Source organism: Peromyscus maniculatus, chromosome 8 (genome assembly GCF_049852395.1).
Source record: "Peromyscus maniculatus bairdii isolate BWxNUB_F1_BW_parent chromosome 8, HU_Pman_BW_mat_3.1, whole genome shotgun sequence".
NCBI lineage: Eukaryota > Metazoa > Chordata > Mammalia > Rodentia > Cricetidae > Peromyscus > Peromyscus maniculatus.
In genome coordinates this window covers 28,824,823-28,849,629 of record NC_134859.1, presented here as the reverse complement: position 1 = coordinate 28,849,629, position 24,807 = coordinate 28,824,823, and the positions used below count along the sequence as shown (strand labels likewise).

The following is a 24,807-nucleotide window of genomic DNA, read 5'->3' as shown; positions in this document are numbered from 1 at the left end:
ACATAGCTTGGGTATGTATCTTCATCTGTCACCCCATTTGGGGAGAAATAAAACTCACAGGATCTTTGCAGTATGTATACTCAGAGAGGAAGGACAGGGGGCGCTTGGAAACAAACTAACACTAAACACATGTTTATGCTTTGACCTCCCAATATGGCTAATAATAACAGTTGGGTAAATAGATTCGGGAAACAGGGTGGATGGCTGCAAAGGGAGGCACCCCGGTGGGGACGATGGGCTCCATTTCACCTGTGGTAACCCTCAATTCTTTCTTACCAGGACAGCAAGCGCAGATTCCATACAGTCAGCCTAAAGAAACTAAATCAAACACCTTACTCTGAATTAAAATCTTGGGCCCAATGCATGTACCACAGTGCCTTAATAGCTTTCCAAACTCTCATTTGGCCCCGGTTACACAACCAGCTGACACTGAAAATAATTAATGCCCTTTAGGACTCGCATCTGCTCCCGTGGTTCCAAGTCAGGGTTTTTAATTGGGCTATTTTGGCATTTGGAGACAATGGCAAGGTGAGAGAACCTTCCTTTAATATTTTTGAGGTCAGCAGATAGTCCTGCCAAAGGTCACCCTTCAGGTTCACAAATGAGTCATTTGTATCACCTAATGCAATCTGTGACTTGCAAATTGCACCGGGATGTGTTAGAGCACATTAATTAGTCCATGGGATGAACACAGAATCCATCATTACTAGCCAGGGCTTGGAGAGTTGTGCCAATTCTTGTTTTGGTGGTTTGTGGTTGTTTTTTTAACTTTCCATTGTACTTTCAGCCCTGCCTTTAGATCTCCAATACCCAGAACCCCAGTTACTGGAGGCATGGAGGTAATGTTGCAAGACAAGCAGGAAGCCCGCACGGTCCTGTTGTTTGGGGTGTGTTTGATTATACAACTCACCATCCTAAGGTGGTTCCTTCTCCATTTATGAGCTATACCATTTCAAGGTGGGGAGGGGAAGGGAGAGAGCCTGTTTCCAACAGCAATGCTGTTCTCAGAGCTGTGCTGGGCCCTCTCAGCTGCTTGGCAGCGCCTGCCTCTAATGAAGGCATTATTAATTTTGGTTTCAGGGGATGGAAAACCAGGATGTGGACACTGTATGGCTATACCATCTGTGCCGATGACATATATTGATTCATAGCTTCTCCCCATCTGTCCTTGACATTCTGTAGCAACCTAGGTCATAATCTGCTCTTTCCTGGAATCCCCTCCCAAAGCAAGTTTCTACCCAGGATCTTCTCAGCGATTCACTTTGGCAGCTATCATGCACTTCTAAGGAGACCTGGTGGCAACTTGCCTGCATCTGTCATCCCCCAGGTAAGTCCCTTGGACCCCACAGAACAATAGCAGACCACATCAAAAGGGACTAGGAAAACAATGGCTTTTGCAATCTGCTCTGAGACAGCGTGGGATGGGGGTGGACATTTCAAGGGAAACTTCCAGTTCTCCAGAACTTTGTCCATTACAAAGAGGAGAGAGGTATCACTCTACCCTAGAGATCACTACATTCATTTTCCACAGAAAGATAACGATAGCCAATTAAATTGGAGGGAGCAGATCTGGAGGCTTGGAACGGGAGATTTCAAGTTATAAAGTTCCGAACCAGCAGGTGGGTCTGTCATGCTGGACATTAAGGACAAGCAAATGTTGAGCTAATAGGGTATCTGTATGCACTTATGTTGAATATACTTTTTTTCCAAAGAAGAAAACAATCTGTTCCCATTATTGTCACTTTAGAAGTGGCAATACTCAAGCTAGAATTCACAGGGATTTAATTTCAAGGACTATTATTTATTCTCCTTTCTTTCTTTCTTTTTTTTTTTTTTACCTCCTCTCTGTCCAGGTGAAATTGGACACACAAATGACTGAATTCACAATGGACTTTTTGAGAATTCAAGTGGCCACTTGTATCTGCAAAGAAGTAAGTGGTTAATTGCAGCCCAGTGAAAGGCTGAGCCTGCAATTAGCCAATTCGATGGTGTTAGGGAGGGCCACATGGGAAAGCTTCGGTGAGGGGGGCTCTTCATTAAGCCACAGCTAGACTGCTCAGAACTAGGGGGTACCTTTTTGTCCCTTAACTCCTAAACACTAAAATCTCCAAGGAATCAATAACAAATGTTGTCCCTTCCTCCCTATAGGGGACAGTTTTTAAGATTTTTAAATCGTGCCTAGAAATATTTATACTCAAGACAAAACGAACGTCCACCCTTATCTTAGTCATAAAATCTTTGCTTCCCCCTTTCTCCCTTTCTCATTAAATTACCAATTAAAACTTCTCTGGCATTCTCTAGTTAATGTTGAAAATAAATCCATCTCTCAGGGTTGCCTGAGCTTCCTGCCGCTTCCAACTATTTTTTTTTTTTTTTTTTTTTTTAAGGAAATGTCCCTAGCTTCAGAGGGTGGTTCTCATTGGGAGCACTCAGCTAGATTTCAAAACAGAGACCTTGGTTTTGATTAAGCTTTTCAGCTCTTTAGAGGTTTTGCAGTCCTGGGGGAGAATAAAAAAGTGTGGGGCCAAACATGGGTTGGGAAGAGAGGCAGATCCTACCAAAGCAAAATGACAATATTAGCTACCAAACATAAGTCAAGCCTAGGTTGGGAAAAAAAATGCAGTCAACAAGCAATGGCCAGCCATACCTTTACTCCTTGTGTCAAATCCAGGAATGGGTTCTAGCTCACTTTAAGGTTTTGCCATAGCCAAAACGCAATGATTTGGAATAAAAAACAATCACAGTTCATGGGCTGAATGTGGGCCCATCAATATGGAGTTTCAAAAGCAATTCTTTGGGAATGCCAAAGTCTCCCATGGACACTGTTTCCTCTCAGCTGACACACTCCTCTAAGATCGCCCCTGAAACGTGTCTGCACTCTGCTGTGCAGGTTTAATCACTTGCTGTTGTACGCCCTGGGGGCCTTCCCCACAGCCCAGATGTGACACTGACAAAGCACAGTCCCTGTGAGAATTACAAGACCCAGTCTTCTGTTCCCAGGGATCTGTTTATCCCCTAACTTTCCCTTGCTGGGTTCCCTATGGGGCTCAGGCACCCCAGCCCATCAGGGCTGCCTTGTGACACATGGATGGGAATGAGGCTGATCACTAGGAGACTCTTCTTCTCACTTGGCTCATCCCACCTTCCCACTGTGAACACTCACTGCCCTTCCCACACAAAGGTGTTGGCAGCGGGCAAAGCCACTTCAGTGTGGTTCGTCAGGGGTCTCTAAAGCCACATAACACCCTGGCAGAAGACACAGCCCTGGACACTACTGGTGAGAAACTCTCCATCATTAGTTTGACAAGGACATGAAAAAAAAAAAAAAGCAAACTGAATGGAAGCCCACGCTTCCTCCTCACGCATGTAGAGGCAATCTAGCTCTTTACCATGGCCTAACTCCTGCCTATTGCTCTAAGACCATCTCATATCATTCTGCTACTGAAGTGAACTAAACCGAGTCCCATCTTGGGGTATTTATGCATGTTGTTCTCACTGCCTGAAATACCCTCCTGTAACATCTCAGCTCCCTGCATTCACCATTCAGCTTAAAAGCCATTTTCTGAAAAAGGCATTAGGATTACCCAAAGTAACTCCTGCCCTTGGCCATGAGTCAACTTCCTACTACAGAAATCTGCTTTAGTTTACCCAGTAACACACGTCACTTTGTGTGTGTGTGTGTGTGTGTGTGTGTGTGTGTGTGAGAGAGAGAGAGAGAGAGAGAGAGAGAGAGAGAGAGAGAGAGAGAACCCCATATATTCATATGGGTGCCAGAGGAGAATATCAGATACCAGGTATCCCTGTCTGTCACTTTCTTCCATATTCCTTTGAGGTAGGGTCCCTCAGTGAAACTCAAGCCAAGCTGGTAGCCAGCAAAGCTCCAGGGATCCTCCTGCCTCCGTCTTCCACCGGGCTAGAGTTGCAGGTATGTATGTCCAGCCCTGGCTTTTTAACATGGGTACTGGAGGTTTTAGGCCTTCACGTTTGCGCAGCCAGCAATCTTATCTGCTGAGCCATCTCCCCAAGCCCCACATGTCCCTTTTATCTTGCATGTTGTCCATTTCCTCTTTGGGATACAAGAGCAACAAGTCCTCTGCCTGCCTTGTTCACATCTTCATTGCCAGAAACAAAGTAAGCATAAGATAGATAAGAAAAAAAAAACTTGTTGAAGGAATGGATACTAAATAATTAGATAGCAAAATGAAAAAAAATAATTGTTTTATTAATTCATTTGTTCATTGAAATGCTTGGGCTCGAACTCAATATCTTGCACATCCTAGGCAAGCTCTCTATCACTGAGCTACAATCCCAACCCTTAACACTGTTTTTTTTTTTTAATATAGGTGTTTTAATTTGGGGTTCTTAAGCACCTGGTTTTCACAGAGTCCTTGGATTCTCTCAAATTGCATGTAAAAGTTTTCCTGTGTATACTTCTCAGGTGAGAGGAGTTTTAGCTTTCTTAGGAGTTCTAAAGCCTCCTTGACTCCTGAAAGATAAAAGAGACTGTGAGAGAGCCTAACTACAATAGTTTCTTCTGATTTGTAGGTAATTCCAGGTCTGGCTACATTTCCTAGCTCCCTCTGTGGCTCTGGGACTAATTTTAACAAGTTAATGTGCAAAGTCATGAGAAGTATTTCTAGGGAAAGAGTCTTCCCTTTTCTCCTCCATCCACTGAGATGGGGAGCCAGAGGTAAAGATAGAGCCACAGCAACCATCTGTGACAGTAAAGTGACCTTGGAAATAGAAGCCATGCCTAGCAGAGGGACAAAACAGAAGCCAATGGCCCCTCACCATGAAGAACCACCTAGCCAGGACTAGCTGAAGAAGATAATAAAAGTCTGCTTCCTTCTTGCTTCTGCTACATGGTCAAGCTGTGGTGGGTGGAGGGAAGGAATTAGCTGTGACCTGACCTGGTGCCCACTGTATGCAAGGTAAAAGGTCATAAGAGACTTAATGTATTCACACATCAGAACAGACTGCTCAAGGTGCTAATTTTCACTGCCTGTGTGTGCACGGTCTGCTGGAATAGATACACAGAGAAATGAGAAAAGTATGTAAATAGTGCCAAAAGCATTCAGTCAGCAAGAGTCAAGCTTGGAAGCCTCTAAGCAGGCAAAATCACAAATGCTAATAAGCCTCTTTGGTATGTGTTATTTATACTTCCCCCATCCAAATATGTCTCTAATGTATGGATTAGATTTCCTCTCAAAAACAAACAAACCAACAACAACAAAAAAAAAAAAAACCTATCCCACTATTACTTTTTCTTCAAAATCTTGACACTGTGGCTGGATGGCTGGTACAGCACTTAAGAATGCTTGCTGCAAGGGGACCCCAGTTCAGTTTCCAGCACCTATGGCAGGGCGCTCACTGCAGCCTGTAACCATAACTCTGAGAGAGCTGATGCCCTCTTCTGGCATCTGTGGGCACCTGCACATGTATGGCATATACACACAGAAAGACATAAATACAGACACATTAAATATAAAAATATATCTCTTCAAAAAAATCTAGCAATGCAAGCCCATTTATATCTCAACAATATACCAAGTTCCTGGCTCACTGTTTATTCATTTCCTTGTGAGCAAATAACAATGCTATTTGTTGTATTAGTGTGTTGGATATGGTGTTGAAATTTAATATTAATTTTATATATTGATTCAAAAGGCAATGCCCAGAAGTAATGACATCACCATGCAAATTTGAATCATTACGTATTGAAATTTTCCATCCCACTGCAATTATTAGAAACAACTATCATATTTAAATGATTATCGACTCACAGCCATGAATGTGCCTGGGATTTACTGTACAGTATTATTTGTATGTAATAGTCTTCTTAATAAATCGTCCATAGGGACATTAGCAATTTATTAATTGTAACTCAATCAATATGACCACAAACGGAGAGCATTATTATTTACATAGTGATGGCCAGTGTGAAAGCCAGACTTCCTGGCTGATGCGAGGAATTACAAGAAGTCAAAGCGATCCAGGGTCTCTTTAGCCTTACCTGCCTTCAGCCCTACCCTGGGCTAATTAGAAGTGGCTTCCCTGCATCTCTGCAATAGGAGGCAGGAGCTGAGGTGGAGGCTGCAGCCAGAGCTTTCCTGCTGTGTCCCCTTAGACAGACAGATTAACCTCTTTGATCTCCGCTTTCCCCTGTAGTTCACAGGGACAATACTCACTCTCAGGAGCAGAGGTCCTGTGAGCATTGCATAGGATAATTTTGTAATGTGTCCTGGACGCAGAAAGAACTCCTTAAATGCCAGGTACCACCCTAAGTGTCCTTATTCACATCACCACTTCCCTCTGTACTCTCTCCAGACCTGGACTTCCAAGATGACCAGTGAAGATCTCGAGATGTCAGGTCCACAGGGGCTGAAGTCCCAGGCCTATGACTAGCCTGATGTCGCCTAGACTCATCTGTCAAGATTCAAGAGACCTCCTGAACTGGGCTTCTCCATCCTCTCACCTGGGACCCCAAGGAGCTCCTTAATTCAGCTCTTTCCTTCAAAGAGCCGAGGTTGAGTTCACAGATAAAGCTATGGACAGCGAGGCCATGGTTTACCACTCTGTGAGTTCCTATCATTATCTGTTCTAATAATACAGAAATGAAATGGCTCCAGAAAATGAAGAAAGGCTTTTTTACATCAGTGCCAGTAGGCACCACCCATATTATGCTAAATGCCACTCTGGGTCCTTCCCAGAAAACACTGGCAGCCAAGTTCCCAGAGGCAGCCTGCACCCAACAGATAAGAAGAGGCAGAAAAATTTCTATTAGACAAGACCAATGACCCTGCTGGCTTACTTGAATTCAAGTAACAGTAATCCCAGTTGCCACTGACCGATCCTCATGTTCCAGGCCCTGTTGTGAATACCTCACAAAAGATGCCCCACCCAGGAAAATGTTGAGCATGGGAGCACAAGGACATATGTTTGATCTCCGGAACCCAGGTTTAAAAAAAAAAAAAAAGCTAGGCATGATGGTACAGTCACGGTGATGCAGCTCCCAACACTGGAGAGATGTGCTAAGCAACAGCCTAGCCTATTTGGTGAGCTGCAGGCCAAGGAGAGACCCTTTCTCAAAAAGTACAAGGTGTGGGGCTGGACCGATGGCTCAGCAATTAAGAACAAATACTGCTCTTGCAGAGGAGCTGAGTTCGATTCACAGCACCCACATCTGGTGGCTCCAACTACCTGTAACTCCAGCTCTAGGAGTCCATACACATCTGTCATCTGCACATGAGTACACGTACACACACACATACACATACACACACACATACACGCACGCACACACACACATGCACTCACGCACGCATGCACGCCTTTTGTAACAAATTATGTAAATTATGTTAGGTTAGCCACAATTATTATTCCTCTTTACAACTGAGGAAATGAGCTGAAAATGCTTAAAAACTTTTTAATTATATTTAGTGCATATGGGTTTTTTTTTGTGCGTGTGTGTGTGTGTGTGTGTGTGTGTGTGTGTGTGTGTAAATGTGTGCATACATGTACATGTTTGGAGAAGAGAGAACAAGCTACAGGAGCTGATTCTCTTCTGCCACATGTGGGTCCCCGGGAACAAATTCGGGTCATCAGGCTTGGTGGCAAACACCCTTACCTACAGAGCCATCTCACCAGTCCCAATGTTTAGTGAGTTCACCTCAGGTCCAGTCAGACACAACCAGAAATGTGCAGATGGACACCCAGGCGATGGGGCTGACCTTGTTTCTCATCACACTACCCTGTTGCTTATGTTCTAGAAAACTGCATGGAACACTTACAGATCATTTGTCTGCTGGCAGCCAAAGACAACAGTTTATGGGCACAACATGTATGACAGTTAATTAATATCTCTGAGTGTCAGAAACACGTGGTTTCAGATCCTAGGATGCTTTTCACTAGTTTAATTTCCTAGACTCCTTTTTCTCATCTCTGCAGTGGGAATGATGCTAGTGACTGATTCACATTCAGGAAAGATTAAAGGGTATGCCGGAGTAATGTGCTGAGCCCATAAGTGCTAAACACCAGCAGCACACATAGTATATGCTCAATAAATAGCCTAGTTGGCGCGTTATTCTCTCCCTCGCCTAGAGAAACATCATCAAAATTAAGAAAAATTCCTTTACATATTACAACGGGCTTTAAAAACCAGCCCTCCACACACATCAGGATGATACAATGTAATTCTTATGTAAAAAAAAAAATGTAATTTTTCAGCATGACGTTCTCTATCTGCAATTACATCAAAATCACATTAATTGAGCTATAACACTGTCAGGCTCGGCAGCTGGAAAGCGCATCCATACATCCTAAAAAGACAGCCATTAATTCAGCTCTCTATGGCACAGCAATGAAATTGGGATGTCCGTTCTCCAGCCTGATTTAGTGCCTTTCAAGCTGCTTAAGTGGGAACCTCTACAAAAAGATCTAAGTTAAGTGACTCCCGTTCTGCTCTGAAGCTCATTTATTATTGAATTAAGTTTTCATTTCGTTTAAAGGGAATAAAGAAATATCTGAAACAAGGTAAAACATTAAGAAGAAATCGGCTGTTATGATCCAGGAAGCGGGTTTGTCTATCTGCAAATGATTTCTCTCCGCTTAGCCTGCCACAAAGCCAAATTTCAACTCATAAATGTTACTAAGCTGCATGTGCTTTTAGACTTCTGTATGGGAGCTCACTCTTGCTTTTCATATCATGCCACTCCTTCAATTTTTTTTCAGTGTTTAGGCTATTCTGTTTGGTTTGGTTTTGCCTTTGAGAGAAGGTCTCACATAGTCCAGGCTACCCTGGAATCTACAATGTAGGTGCGTCTAACTTGAAACTTCTGATGTTCCTGCCTTTGGGGTGCTGGGATTCCAGATTTGTACCACTAAGCCTAGTTTGTGTGATGCTGGGGATGGAACCCAGGCCTTCATGTATTGCTAGGCAAGCACTCTACCAACCGAGTAACATTCTGCGAATCTCATCAGGTTGGTTTTTTTCCTCCCATTAGACCAAGAAAGTTGAAAAATAAACATTTTTTAAAATAAAAAAAACAGAAATAAACATTTGTTTTTTAAAGTCTAATATTACGTTGTAACAGGCAGAGAAGTGCAGGTGTGGGGATAGAAAGGCAGAAGACCCGTGCTGTGGAATACTGACTGGTGTGTGACAGACGAATTAAGGTACTGAAGGACATCCTGTAGGAACAGGTTCCCAGCACTCTGACTCACAGATGAATGCTGTGTGTCAAGCTAATGGAGAACATTTGTTTTTCCTGGTGGATTATGAGTAACTTCAAGGCCAAACTATCAGCCTTTGTATCAGGTAGCTGTGACAATGCCTCTCTGGAAGCCATGGCCCCACCTTTTCCCAGTCAAGATAAAAGAAATAATACGACTCTATCCAATGTTTTCCCCTCTAAACCTCACACAAAAGAGCCAAGAGTAATAGCATTCCCTACACCAAGAAGTCCCTGAAGAACCAAGCACTCTGTTCAAACTGTATTTTCTAAAAAATCTGTGAGGACCCCTATAATGGTGTCATTTACACCCCAGTCACACGTGTCTACAGCACAGGACCCTTCGTAATTAGGTATATACACTATACCAGTTCACTGCCTAATTAGCAAATTATGTTGAAAATAGCATCCTGCTAATTAACGGTTATTATGGCATTTCTGAAGCTAAGGCTTTAATTACCACCAACCTAATGCTTGTGTACGGAGATGGAAACAAGAGTCCCCCCTCCCTTCTAAATGATCAATAAGTACAAAAGATTATTATAAAGGCAAATCGGCTGACAGCTGATTAATTTGTTTGATGCAAAGTTGCTGCGTGTTTCGTATTATTTTATCGGAGTTGCAGGAAAAAAAGGTACGTAATTTGGTTTCATTAGCAACGTCTGTGATTTATCGCCAGAAAAGGCGTAGCGCCACCCTCTTTTGTTGTTTGTTCAATTCCCCCTGTGTTTTTTGCCTGTACCGGCATCAAAGTCAAGAGCAGGAAGTTTTAATTAAGTGACACTAATGAGGTCGTTGAAAATGATACTTCAGCAATTCAGCATGCTGTTAAATGTGTTTACTCTATAATGTCATCAAAGGTGATTGTTTTCCCTCGTAATAGATAAAATTCATTACCATAAGCATTGTACTTTTGAGTGCTGGAAACGCAAGATCCAAGTTAGTCAGGTGTATCTGTTACAATTTTCCCTCTTTTGGCTGCCAATTCAAATTACTGGACCTAAAACAAAACTTTACCAAACAAGGCTCTCCGCCTTTTTTTTTTTTTTTCCGTTTAGTGTACCATGTTTAGTAATTAACAGACCCTGCCAGCCAGGAATAGAACAAAAGTGTGCATTCAAATGACTAATCAAGGAGAGCTGGACTCGATGGGCTGGGGGTGGAAACCATCCTTTGAGCTGGGCACTCACACCAGCGTCTTTTTCTCTGCCAGTGTTGAGGGGCTACTCACCTCCCTGGAGTGCACCTGGGTATCGGCCCCTCTGTAGCAGAACGTGCCCCAATGAGTAACCCAACAACTGGCTTGCAATAGAAGGGAACATGTTAGGAATTTTTTTTTTCACTTTAAAAAAGTTCCCGCCTCCCAAACACAATTTTGGAAATTAATGGGCATCTTGTAAATTTCCCTAGGAATTAAAAAAAAAATGCCTTTTCACATTTCTAAGATGTCTAAAGAAGGACAGTGCTTCCATGTTACAGACTGGACCAACTGAGGAGAGCAATTTAGTCTAACTCAGAGGCAGAGTAGGAATCGCTTGTGTTCCCTTCTGCCTGCCCAAGTCTAATACCTCCAAGATTCTAAATAGTCTCTCTGGATTTTTCTGGGGCTACTCATTTCATAGCATATTTTCATATCTGGCACTAATTAAAAAGTTGGGCAGCATTTCTATGCTAGCCTGTTTGGATTTGAGTGTGGTCACGATGAGTGGTAGTGCTGTGCCCAGCAAACTCTTCATTCAAGTTATTAGATCCAGGGTCCTCCCTCGCCCGGATTGACCCAAAGGTGAAAACCTCCCACAAAGCTGCCTGCACCTGAAAGAGCTCCTTTTGAATGGTTTTATGGCCTACTATTCTTCAGAATGGGATTACTAACTTCCAGCACAGGGAACACACCTGCGCTCCTTCACCGACCTTCCCAGCCATACATCAGAAAAACCGGTTTGTGGATGGCTTTCTCAAGATATCTGGCCCAACTGTGAATGAAAAGTATTAGGGTTTTCCTTCCCCGCTGTATCCCTGATTTGGTCCTGGGGCTGGGGTTTGATGAGATGGCTTGCAACATTCTTCCAGTTGTCCTCAAGAAACTGTCTCCATTCAAATTATTACTGGAGTCTCTAAGCCATCTCAGGAAATTTAGATGAAAGGAGTAAACTCGAAAGTTTCAACTAGTTACCTGCAGGGAAGCCCGATTTCACTGGCTCTGTAGTATGGGGAAAGAGGCTGACATGCTATTGGGGAACTGGACAAACACTGGTTAAATACTACAGTGGCTCAGAAGTAATAACCAAAAGGGGAAGGTTCAAAAATTCCTATTCATGTGCATTAATGCATATCTCTCTCTCTCTCTCTCTCTCTCTCTCTCTCTCTCTCTCTCTCTCTCTCTCTCTCTCACACACACACACACACACACACACACACACACACACACACACACACACAAGCTCAGGGGCAGCTAATGCTCCAGGAGTCAGAGAATTGTTGTCAGCCTCTTTAGAAGTAACAGCGTCTCATTTACAAATTCAGGAGAGGATGCTCCGGGAACAATCAGATGCATTTGTCCATTTATGTGTACTGCCTGGAATCTAAACTTCAGCCTCTCTTCCTGGATTTTTTTTTTTTTTTTTTTTTTTTTTACTTTTTGCCACCTTCACTTTAGCAGATCAGTAATAAAATGGCAAAATGGCAAAGCTGTTCACACATGGGAAGATGCGGAAGGGACATTGCAGAGAGCACTCTATGAATGAGACAATGGCTGTGGAGCGAGCCGGAGCTGGCACAGCCTCTCTGGCAAGCACTTTAGTATTGCATCAAGAGTTTAAACATACTCACATGCTTTGCTTCTGTCCGTGTGCTGCCAGGAAATGTTCATAAAGAAATCAGAGATGTTCATCAAAGCATGGTGGACCATGATGAAAATGTAAAAGTTCAACATCTGACATGGCAGATTGGTTTACGAAATGATGCTACAGTCACGTGACAGAATGTTATATGACATTAGGCTTCACATGTATAAACATATATCTATGTGTGTGTCTGTATATATACATATATGTATATATACATATATGTATATATATACATGTTCAACATGTCCACATAGATTTAATGCATTTTTGTGTATGCATCGAAAAAAGTGGAGAAAAAAAGATTCCAAAGTGTGAATAGTAACTATCTCTGAAAGGTGGGATGAAAGGTGATTTTAATATTTATACATCATTAAACTATTATATTTAAATACTAAAGGTAAAAAAGAATCCAACAATGTATCTTTTGGAGGGTGCTCTGAGATGTTATTAGGTGTACAGTGTGGTTTAATTATGCAATGGTAACATTACAATTAATAACCATTTTATAATTTATAACACCATCCAGGCAATTTTTCCTAGATGAAGCTCATCACTATTCATGCACATGGAGCTTTAAGACTACCGAAAGGCTAGTAACTGCTAAGCCCCTCAGGACGGCACTTCCCAGATCGTGCCTTTAAAAGACACTCCCCATATTTCATAGCCAAAGTAACCTTGACCAGTAGAAAGCCTCCTTAAGATTCACACAAGAATGGAGGAAAACTTTGAAGTCTCAAGCCATTCCACAGGCTAGTCTGGGGCATTCAGGCGTGGATATGTCTATTATATGTTTAGGTGGCTTCTTTTATAAAGTGATGGATGCCCTGGCCTCAGGGCCTTTGGAATTTCCTGAGCCATCTCTGTTTTCCAGTTAGGGCAAATGGGTTGATCTTGGGCTTAGGCCATGTGTGGCCTTGGCTTCTATTTTGTTTTTATCCTAATCAGTGAGAAACTGTCTATCAAAGCATTTCAATTTTGCAAAATAAAAATATTTCGACATGCAGTTTAACTTTTTCACTGAGAATGTTTTTCTAAAGGAATATTTGAAAATACGTTCTATGAAAAAAGAAGACAGAAGGAAAAGTTGGACTGTGTGGTGGAAATACACCATTCAAGATAGCCATCACCCCTCTGAAGGACTAAGGTAATTACCACAAAAATGAAGACATAGGAAGAGACACACAATACAAGCTACCTTGTCAGCTGAGGATGGGACAATCAATACATTGTTTGCCCAACATTTCCCAATTACATTCCTTTTCATTTCTTTACTTACTGTGTGTATGAGGGGGAGGGAGGGAGGGAAGGAGGAAGAGAGAAAAAAAGAGAGGGAGAGAGAGAGGGAGAGAGAGAAAGAAAGGGAGAGAGTAAGGAGAGAGAGAGAGAGAGAGAGAGAGAGAGAGAGAGAGAGAGAGAGAGAGAGAGAGAGTCAAGTCTCTCCTTCCACCGTGAGCATCCTAGAGATCAAACTCAGGTTGTCAGCCTTGCCAGCAAGCACCTTTACCTGCTGAGCCATATCACCAGCCCCCCCCCCCATCATATTCTTACTCGAAATAGATTTTTTGAGAGACTCGGGGAAAAAATAATACTTTTCTTCCCTGAAGGGGAGTAAATTAAGTAAACTTAAACCACTCATCAAGGGACTTGTGGATTCGTTTGCCTGTTTGAAAAGCCATGGGGAGAGGAATAGACGCAGGCTGGTGTCACTATCCTGTAAGAGTCCCTGTACCAACTGACTTCACCCTCCCTGAGCGGATGGTTCCTTTTCTTATCTCTCAAAGGGTATGGAAAAGCTAAGTAGCCTCACACAGCATAGCACGAAGAGTAGGGCCCTAACATCGTATTTGAAGGTAAATGCTCCGAAACAAATAAATTGAAGCTGCGTGGCTCCAAGAACAAGGCACCTTTACAAGCTTCTAATGGCCACCATGTTTCCTTTTGCTTTAAGTCTGCCTATGGGGAGAACCTGTACTCACTACATTTTCATGACCCTCTTTTTATTTGATATTACTAAATCACACCAAAACAAAGCCCGCCTTCCCTCAGCGTCTATCACACTGATGAAAGCAACACATCCAAATGGTAAGGCAGGGTGTCATGAAGATCTCACCACACCCAATGCAGACAGGCAAAGGAGAATGTCCATGTGTGTTGGGCAGATGAATGTGTGTGTGTGTGTGTGTGTGTGTGTGTGTGTGTGTGTGTGTGTGTGGTAAGACTCCCAAGAAATGAGAAGGAGGAAGAGAAGGAGGAGGAGGAGGAGGAGGAGGAGGAGGAGGAGGAGGAGGAGGAGGAGGAGGAGGATGCAGACAGTCTGGAATGGCTTCTGGAGGCTGACTCATACTCCAGAGTCATGAACATCTAAGGAGTGGAGCTCTTCTTTCATGAGCTCGTTCATTCACTCAGCCTCGGCAACACCAGTGTAGGATGGTATATTTTGCACACGCTGCCACACTCAGAGGACATCAACTCCACAGTGGCTAGACATGATCTCTTAAAATTGCCTGGAAGATGGCACAGCATGATACTTCATGGAGACATAAAGGGGAGACCATTGAACAGAGAGGGGAAGGTAGGAACTACTTCCACTATGGAAAGCACATCCTCATGCTGGACACAAGTAACCTTTCCCTCACTCTTTGCCCACTATGAAGTTCAAAGCTTTTCCACAGTCCCAAGAAGTCATCCAAATGCCAACTCCCAGACAGGCCCCTATGTAGTCAGTAGCATCACACTTGAGTTAGAACCCTGTGAGTATTTAGTCAAATAACCACCAGTTATGTTGTGAGTAGGCTGCTGTGAAGATCACATGAGACAGTTCGTGAGGTGTGTCACCCAAGGCTTAGCACCTAGTGTTGACTAAATGCCCTTGCACAAATGTGCAGCCTGGCACTGGGCTTAATGCTTTCTGTATATAACTCTGCGTGTGACAATCTACAAGGGAGACATTATCATCCCTGTGTGACAGAGGAGGAGCCAGGAAGCAGCCAATGCTGGCTGCTTACAGAATCTAAGGTTAACAGCTACTCTATAAGTTTTACATGTTACTTACTTGGGGGATATTTTGTACAATATGTTTTAATTGATTCCTCCCAGATCCTCCCTCAACCCATTCACCCACTCAACCTCTTGTCCTCTCTCTTAGAAAACACGCACGCGCGCGCGCGCGCACACACACACACACACACACACACACACACACACAACAACAACAACAACAACAACACACTAGTGGAATCCACCCACCCACCTCAAGCCAAGAAGCTATTTGCAATTGATAGCTGCTGGAAGAGAGAAAGTTTCCTTCAATAGAATGACCCTGGGTATAACAACCACACTTTAAAGCAGGCCCTATGCATTATGTTTTTTTAACCTATTAAAACACACAAGCCAATGAGATGGCTAAGCCAGTAAAGGCACTTGCATGGACTTATTGGCAACCTGAGTCCAATCCCTAGAGCTCACATAAAGGTGGAAAGCCAGATCCAATGCCACAAAATACTCCTCGGATTTCCACATGTATCCATGGCACACGCATGTACACACACACACACACACACACACACACACACACACACACACACACGGTAATGATAAATAAATTTTTTTAAAATGAAAAGGAAACTAAAACTAGTATTTATTTCCATAAAGGAATGGGCCAGCTCCTTGCCCTACCCTTGATGCCCTGCTCAAGAAGAAAGGATTTGCTAGAGGTTGAGTACATGCTGTAACTGCTCAGAGGCTGTGTCTTGAGGGTACACTCACTTAAGGTGAGCCCCAGAAACACAGCCCACAGGCACCAAGGAGCTGAGGGGACAGGCAAGATATTTGACCCAAATGTGCCTGCTGAAGCATGAGAATGCCCCCCTCCCCCAGCTTGCCCAGTGGACCTTGCTGGAGTCATGGGCACAGGTGTTTCTGCTCCACTCTCAGCTAAGACGATGGAAACCCAAAGTAAACCAGCTGGTAGAACTGTCTGCATATGTTACAGGCAGGCTCTTGCTGTACACACACACACACACACACACACACACACACACACACACACACCTGAATCCCTGCAGTTACATGAAAAATCAAGATTATTTCCTTCCCTTTAGTGACTGTTGAAAATGTCCACAGGTCTCATCACTGAGATCATCCTCTTAGCTGGACACTGTTTATGCAAAAGAATGTGTTTCAGGCTCTCAAGAACACAAAATACATGCAAAGTGGTGGCCATGCATTCATTTAAACAAACAAAATGATCACCTAGGCACATGCTGAGTAAAATGGCCAAGCAAAACCATGCCCAAATGATACTGAAAGTTGCCCAAATACCCAGAGGTTTTCCAGATATGACTCATGTTCATTATTATGCAGTGCTCTTTGTTCTGGACAACCATTCTCTAAGATATCTGCCCTCAGTAGTTCTTAGCTTGTATCTTAGGCATAGAACCCTTTTCCAAGTGTGTGAGACCTTGGGCTCAATCCCCAGGAACAACCCCCCCATACATACACTGGTTCTATTACATGATAAATGAGAGCCTTGGTTCCCCAGCCTCTTCCTAATGTCATATATAGAGTAACACGTGTCTGTGTGTACCCCCAGAATTCACCCACTACAAAACATGTTGCAAATTCCATTCTTTCTGTGAATACTAAACAGTGGAGGTGATGTGGGTTATAAGAAAAGATAGCCTTTGAACTGATGCCTTGATAACTATGTTTCTTGCCTTGGTCTTGGTTTCTCCTGTCTACAGATCTGTGTGGATGGTCCCTTAAATCAACTCTGTTAAAAATAATCCCAAGATAAGGTTTCACTGTAGCTCCAGCTAACCTGGAACTCCTTGTGTAGACCAAGCTGACCTGGCACTCACAGAGATATGCCTGCCTCTGCCTCTGCCTCCTAAGGCGTGCACCACCATGCCTGGCAATCCTACATTCTCAAGCTCACAGTGCACGATGGGAAGGCATATGGACTCCAATTTACTCTTTCTTCATGCCCGCCCCCCCAACATCATTCAGCACACTTGCATTCCAGCGTCCATCTGCTGTCCTCCTCCTTGGGACTGGAAACTCCAAGCCAGCCAGAACTCTCTGTCTTGTGATTTTAATTATGATGGTTCCTTTTCCCCCAATAGAATATTGTCACCAGGGTAGGTTCTACCTGAAGCTTACTAAGGGGTATATGAATAAAACAGAGAAAAAGAAGTGCCATAGAAACAAGTGGGGTGAAAATACCAAGCTGATTCAGAGAGAGGTCAGAGCGCTCCCATCCAGTTATACCAACTGTGGAGGAGGAGAAGGAGGAGGAGTCAACGGGTTGTTGAGGGGCAACCCAGAGTCTGGCCTTGGGGAACAGGCTGGGTGAGAGAGACTGACTGGGGAGGGCCACTGTGATCCATCTGTGCCCTAAATCCCAGCCTCCTCTGCCCTCCACAGTACAAGGAAGTACAGCTGCCTAGATATCAGAGGGCTGGGTGGTGGGACTGCAAACTCATTTTTCTCTGAAGTGCCCAGAGTCCTGATCACAGGAGTTCACATCAACTCTGTCTTTCAAAGGGATTTTTATTTTCCAGCCAACCTGCTTTATCATCATTGAGAAGATCTTCCATATAAAAGATTAATAAATAATATAGTGAGGAAGCCTAGGGTTCATTCTGGGCTCTTCAGTACCCCTGAAAGAAATAGGCAAATTGGACAGAAATCAAAGCAGGGGAGCCAGAAGGATTAAAGCGGAGAGCAGCAGGAGCTGCTCATAAGGGCTCCCGCAGCACAAGCCAGGAATAAGCAAGGCTAGAGCATGACAAAAAGAGCGGAGGATCAAATACACTCCCCGAGCAAGGGTGTAGGCACACCGATGAAGGGAAAGAATTGTTCGGGGTCACGCAAAGAGGTAGAGCAGAGAGGCATGCATGGGATGTAATTACAGAAAGGAAAACTTGGGCTGAAGATCAGGACAACCTGCTTAGGAGCTGGCTCTATTTGAGTGCGGAACGGCTTCCCCAGGGAGCAGGTGGAAGAAGCCCCATCGCTTGAGGTACACAAAGCCACTGGTCAAAACGCCGAGAAAGAGAGTGTGAGGAACGATCTGCCTGAGCAGGGGGAGGGACAGGTGACCCCACGGGGCTGTGGGGCTCCACACTTCAATGACACATTGTGATGTGTTTCATCAGGTACCCACCAGTGAGAGCCTAAAGCTTCGCCCCTAGAAGCTCCCAGCCATTGTGCTTTCTCAATATGCCACTCAAGAAACATTTCCTTTTCACTTCAAGGGACCCTCCAGGGCTCCTTGCTGCCAGTCAGGGCCCTGGGAATAATGCCCCATTGTGGGCCTGGGATGCTCAAACTGGAAGGCTGCATACAGCCTTGAAGTGGGTGTTAATCCTGACTCCAGGGCCTGGCTCTTCGCTCCTGAAGTTGGGGTGCTTTTGTTTCTCTTTGCCGTGAGCCCCTGTCCCAGGTGATATCAAATCCTGACCTCTTAATACATCCTCTGGTGTAATAAGACAGCTAGCTCTATTTTACTCTCATGGAAGTGGGTCCAGCATCCTAACCCAGATCTGAGTGTCTTCCAGGGTCGTGACAACCCGTGAGATGTCACACGTCATCCTTCTCTTCACTTCCTGCACACTCAGCCAGATAAGCTATCTAGGGGTGGTAAATGAGCGTTTTCCTTCGCCTCCAGGACAGGGCCTTCCTGCTCTTTGTGTCCCAAAGACAGGCATGCTGCCCCTGTCGTTAGTACCATCTGTCCTCTCCAGCTGCCATAATGAAACACACCATTCTAGAGCCTGGACGGCTGACAGATAACAGAAGTTGCCAAGCTTTAGAGACTAGAGGTTTCAGCTCAAATCTCCAGCAGGGTCCAGTTCTGGTGAGGGTTCTCTACTGGTTTGCAGATGGCTGCCTCCATGCTACATCCTCATAGAGCCAGCGAGCAAGCTGTGGTCTGACTTCCTCTTATAAACTCAATAACCCCATGATGAGGATATTGCCCTCATCACCTCCTGTAAGCCTGTTTACCTCCCAAAGTCCTCGCCTCCTACTGTTATCACACTGAGAGGTACCGTTCCAACATCTTTAGTCAGTAACTTTCCAAAGCTCCGCTTCCTTCAGGACCTTGCCTTGAGTATCAACTTTAGGCACTCTATCCCTGTGTGCTGAAGATGGGACTAGGGTCCTTCCAACTGGCATCCCCAGCATCCTGGATGTAAGGGTGGGATCCCTGAATAAGGAGTTTGCCTGTCCCACTTTCCATCCAGTCTACAGGAGACCAGAAGCCATCCATTTATTTCCAGCTGCAACTTTGGGGCCTGGTCCATAAGGTTCATTATATAACTAATCTCAGAAGCTGCACCATAAATGGGGTCCTTAGAGTGTCTCACACACCTTATATACATTCAAGTATTCACTGTGTGCAAGACAAGGACTTGAGGTTTCACAAAACACAGAAATGAACTAGAAACTAATCCACAAAGTTTTACAGACCAACTGGAAAGAGACAATGAACATAAATACTCTGCACTCCCAATACAGCCAAAAGCAGTATCAGGAGACACAGCCACATGTCAGGGAAACCACTGGGGAGGACAGAAGTTTCCAGCAGAACCAGGGGAAGAGAGCTCTTAGAGTGTGTGGGGATGATGACCAGAGAATGAGTGGATCATATCCAGGGACCACACTGGTAAGGAAGCTAAAAGCCTCCAGCATCCCAGCTCCATATTGAAACAAAACTAAAACTGAATTATGGAGAAGCTACATATGCTGAACATGAGGTGCACACCTTAATTATATCCATTAACAAAGTGCCGTAATCAGACTTTCCTCCGATGTGAGGTGGTGGAAAGCAACCGTTTGCATTACAATTTACAGTGGGCAGAGGAAGAAACACACTCTTCTGTTTAAACAGCCAATCTGTGAATAGTCGGCACTCATGGCAGATCGCTCAGGCTTGCTATCCCCGATGGGAAGACCTTATTGTGAAGTAGTGGTCCTCCTCAGACATCACCTAACCAACTGCCATGGTGGCCATCTGTCCTTACATGTTCAGATCTACAGAGCACAGGATCCCTTAGAGGAATAATACCAATCCAATGAGAGCCCTATGTGGTAGAATGTGAATGCTCTCATTCAGAATCCTGGTGTTGTCTCATGGAATAATCTCATATGCTCATATCTCCTCTTCCTTAAAGACATGGAACAGGTGCTTTCCCGGCCTCTTTCCAAGAGCAGCTCCTTGTGAAGGCAGGGGTTTCCTTTACCTGGCAGGTAGCTGTAGCACCAGACCTAGCCTTGATGTATTCTGGGAGAATCCCCCTTGCTCCCATTTCTATTCTGCAAAATCACTAGCTGTAGCCTTGGCTGTTAAGAGCACCACCAGGCAACCACCCTAAGAGCGGTGAGGCGGTAACCACACCTGCAAAATGCTCTGCCTGGGAAAGGCTCAAACAGCATGGAGACTGTGCCCATGATGGTTTTTCAGTCCACACACCTGCCAAAGCCAAAGGGGAAGATTGGTCATATCTGGACGGGAACAAGTCTAGGAAGTCGCTCGAACTGCAATAGCATCTACTGCCATCTACAAAGCTACAAAGTTCTAACCATTTAAATACTTTTTTAATCTCCAATGCTCTTAAGGTATTAAACCAGTGTAGAGGGATCAAGAAGCATGAGAGGAAAGAAGAGACCACCTCTGAAGCCAGAGAGCTAGCAAATGGTGATGCTGCGATTTTTTAACTGTGCTTATTGTCTGACTTCAGGCTCGTTTTGCCTTGGTATTTGGTTGCTATGTTCCTGGGAACATTTTTGGAGAAACAAAGAAGACAGGATGTTGGTAAAAGTTACTCCCTCTCCAGCCTTTAAAAAAAAGCAGGAGATGAAAGCTGGTCTTCTGACCCCTACTGGCCAACTGGGGAGTAACTCCAAGAGGAAGTGAACACACAGGAGCACGCTTCCCTGAAATAAAACACTCCAGCTGTAAAGATGGCTACATAAGGACGGAGTCTCAATATTACTTATAATTATTTTCTATGTAACATGTGGGTAGGAGATAACTCCTTTCAGCTTTAGTGAGAAGTCTTGTCTAACTGAGCAGAGCTTAATTGAAAATGTCAACCACCTTGAAGATCACATTGAGGTTAAGCTACTACCTTCAAGAAAGACAGAATAGACAGAATGACTGGGTGGTGGTGGTGGTGCATGCCTTTAATCCCAGCACTTGGGAGGCAGAAGAAGGTGGATGTCTCTGAGTTCAAGGCCAGCTTGGTCTACAAAGCAAGTTCCAGGACAACCAGGGCTACACAGAGAAACCCTGTCTCGAAAAAAGAAGAGAAGAGAAGAGAAGAGAAGAGAAGAGAAGAGAAGAGAAGAGAAGAGAAGAGAAGAGAAGAGAAGAGAAAACAAAACAAAGAAAAGAGCCAGGCGGTGGTGGCACACACCTTTAATCCCAGCACTCGGGAGGCAGAGCCAGGCGGATCTCTGTGAGTTCAAGGCCAGCCTGGTCTACAAAGTGAGTTCCAGGACAGGCACAAAAACTACACAGAGAAACCCTGTCTTGAAAAAGAAAGAAAGAAAGAAAGAAAGAAAGAAAGAAAGAAAGAAAGAAAGAAAGAAAGAAAGAAAGAAAGAGGAGGGAGGGACTGAGGGACGGAGGGAGGGAGGGGGAGGGAGAGAGAGAGAGAGAGAGAGAGAGAGAGAGAGAGAGAGAGAGAGAAAGAAAGAAAGAAAGAAAGAAAGAAAGAAAGAAAGAAAGAAAGAAAGAAAGAAAGAAAGAAAGAAAGAAAGAAAAGGAAAAAAAGAAGGACAGAAATGAACACACATCAGTTATTGATGGCAACTTGCTGTTCTGGGGTGGACAGAAAATAAAAAGGCTGAATATGGGGTACCTGTTGAATGGCTTTTTGTTTGTTGTGAGTCAGAGAATCATTCTAAACACATACCTTTTAGGAAACATGTTAATATGAGAGGTTAGACCCAAATATTTAGGAGTAGGCAGTTCAGATCTGGAACTTGCATAGGATCGCATGACCACATAGGTACTGGATCACAGAGGAAGGGCCCTTGACATCTAGTTGATGGTTTTATGTTTAATATGTCCTAAAGGTTACCAGAGGCCAGTTTTATAAGTGTCCTGCTATAAAACAGTTTTTATATATGGGTGTTTGGCCCACACATGTGCCTGTGCAAGCTTCCACAAGCTACTCCACATTTCAGTGTCTAGTGGTTTTATTTGGAAGGAAGGGTAAGAGCAACAGTCAGGGGCCAGGACAGAAAAGGCAGGGCAGTACTGAGCACATAGTGAGTTCGCAACGCATGAGAATTGTCACCCAGAATCCCTGGCATTGGGAAGGTTTGCCTAGACTCCCAGTTACCAGGAGGAGTTCCTAACAGAGGTTATTCCAATACAAGGAACTAGGAATCCAGCTAATAACTGCAAGGGAGAAATACTGTGAGGGCCTCTATGACATTACCATGATGACGCAGAGGCAGCAGTACTGGCCTCCAGGTGGGAACGGTGGAAACAGCAATGGAAACAAAGGGTCTTTACGAGAATGTTCTCAAAGAGGCAGGAAGAAGAGGGAAAGGGATGGAGGGAGGCATAGAGAGAAAGGGCGGGAGGGAGAGGGGAAAGAGAGAGAACAGACTGTTCAGAAGGCTGACTGGAAAGAGGAATTGTGACTCAAGGACAAATACAGAGCAGGCAGCTGACAAACTGAATCCCTTGTCTTTCAAGGAGTCACATTAATGCACAGAGTGGCCAGAATGACACACAGACCAGTCATCATTCTGATTAGATAGCCTTTGGGGAACCTTCATGAGTAATTTCAAGGGGCTAAAAGAGTCTTGATGTCCATTTACTTGCTACTTAACAAGGTTTTACAGACTTGAACCATGTGTGAGGCTCTGTACCAGATTCAGAGGGCACAGTGTTGAAGAGTCAGGAACCAGCACTCGTTAGTGGCTTACAGTCTAACTAGGCAGACAGCTAGGAAATCATCAGAGAAATAAGTAGTTAATTCAAGCTGTGAACTGGGTGGTAAGACACATCCCTAGTGGGTTCCAAATCCCTCCAGCAAAGCTTGTAAACAGGACAGTTCGCTCACAGTCCCCACATTACAGACCTCTTACCAGAACAACCTGGGGTCTTTTCCCAGGAGAGACCGTGGAGTGTCCTTGTCCTAAGTCTGTTCCAAGAACAAGCATCTTTGAACCACCCATAACACCTCAGATGAAGTAGGAAACAGAATGGGAGAGTTGAAGAGGTCCAGGAATGGCCCTAGAATAGTCCACACAACACAGCTACTGTATGTTATGTCAACCAAGTCTCTGAAGCCATGAGACTTCTCTCATGAGCTATAGGAAAACATGATCTCAAGAAATCAACAGTAGAAAGTTCCAGATGCTCACCAGCACCCCTCCTCCTTCCTGAAGGGAGAACGCATGGGCCTCTGTCTCTATCATCACATTCATTTCAGGAAACCCAGACTCTGACTTCTGGCACTTCCCAGAGAACACCACGGGCAGCCATTAGTCAGTGATCTGTGTGAGCGAGAAAGAAAACTTTCGGAAATTCATCCATTATTAACCTTTGCCATGGTGATCTACAGCTCCGCAGTTTGTGAAGGACACAGAGGGGAGCAGCCAACAGAAATTTTAAAGAGGGGAATAATGAAGGCAGAGCAAAGTTCTGAGAGTAAAGAATTGGATGAAAACCAATCGTGGGGGTGCACATCTGTCACACCAACCCTTCAGAGGTAGAGACATGGGGATCGGGAGTTCTAGGTCATGATTGGCTACATGGTCAGTTCAATACCAACTTAGGCTTAAGGGAAACCTTATCTAAAATAAATAAATAAATAAATAAGTAGATAAGGAAATAAACAATAGGGCCAGGAGGATGGGTCAATAAGTAAAGTGTCTACCCTGTAAGCATGAGGACCTGAGTTCAGATCCCCAAAACCTGTGTAAAAAGCCAGATGATAACCACAGTCCTGAGGGAAGGAGGGGTGGAGACAGGCAGATCCCTGAAACTCATGGGCTAGCCAGCCTAGATGGATCCCTGAAACTCATGGGCTAGCCAGCCTAGCTGAATCAATGAGCTTCACATTCAGGGAAGAATCCCTGTGTCAGAAAATAAGAGTGGAGAAGAGTTTAGTAAAGACACCAGGCGTCAACCTCAGGCCTCCAGGTGTACACACATGTGCATACACTAGTAAACACACATACCCAACACAAGCATGAATGGATGCCTTAAAAATAAATAAGATAAAATAACTTGGATGAAAATTATTTCCCTTCTGTGTAGAAACGGGGGAAGAGTGCAGACATGGACGTGGAGTCGTTAACCTGAATCCGTGATTAATTAAAGCATCCATGCTAATGGGAGCAAAACCCAGCTTGCTTTGATCATCAAGCACACTAGTTTTTGGCAGAGTGGTTCCCAGAACTGTGATGTTTTTAAAAAGTAACATATTCTAAAGAACTTCTAAGGCTCCTTTAAAACACAAACCCTCCATTCCTAGAGGGTGAGTGTGCTTCCTAAGAACTGGCCAGGGACCCAAAGTGGCATCCAGTCCCGGGAACACACAATTCAGCTTTTTCCTGTGCATGGGATTAGGAAGGTGTCAAAACATCTACATTCTCAGGGCCTGGAAAAGGAAGACCTTCCCTTCTTTGCTCGGGGTGATCTGGAATCTTCTCACACAACTGTTTTGCCTGTGTGATGTCAGGAGAGGCCTGAGGGCAGG

At 44.3% G+C, this 24,807-nt stretch overlaps 1 protein-coding gene across 9 annotated transcripts in view; it reads right to left on the bottom strand.

The window, feature by feature from the left end:
* Positions 1–24,807, bottom strand: part of Ebf1 (EBF transcription factor 1) — a 389,332-nt gene that overhangs the window by 211,217 nt on the left and 153,308 nt on the right. The window lies entirely within an intron of this gene.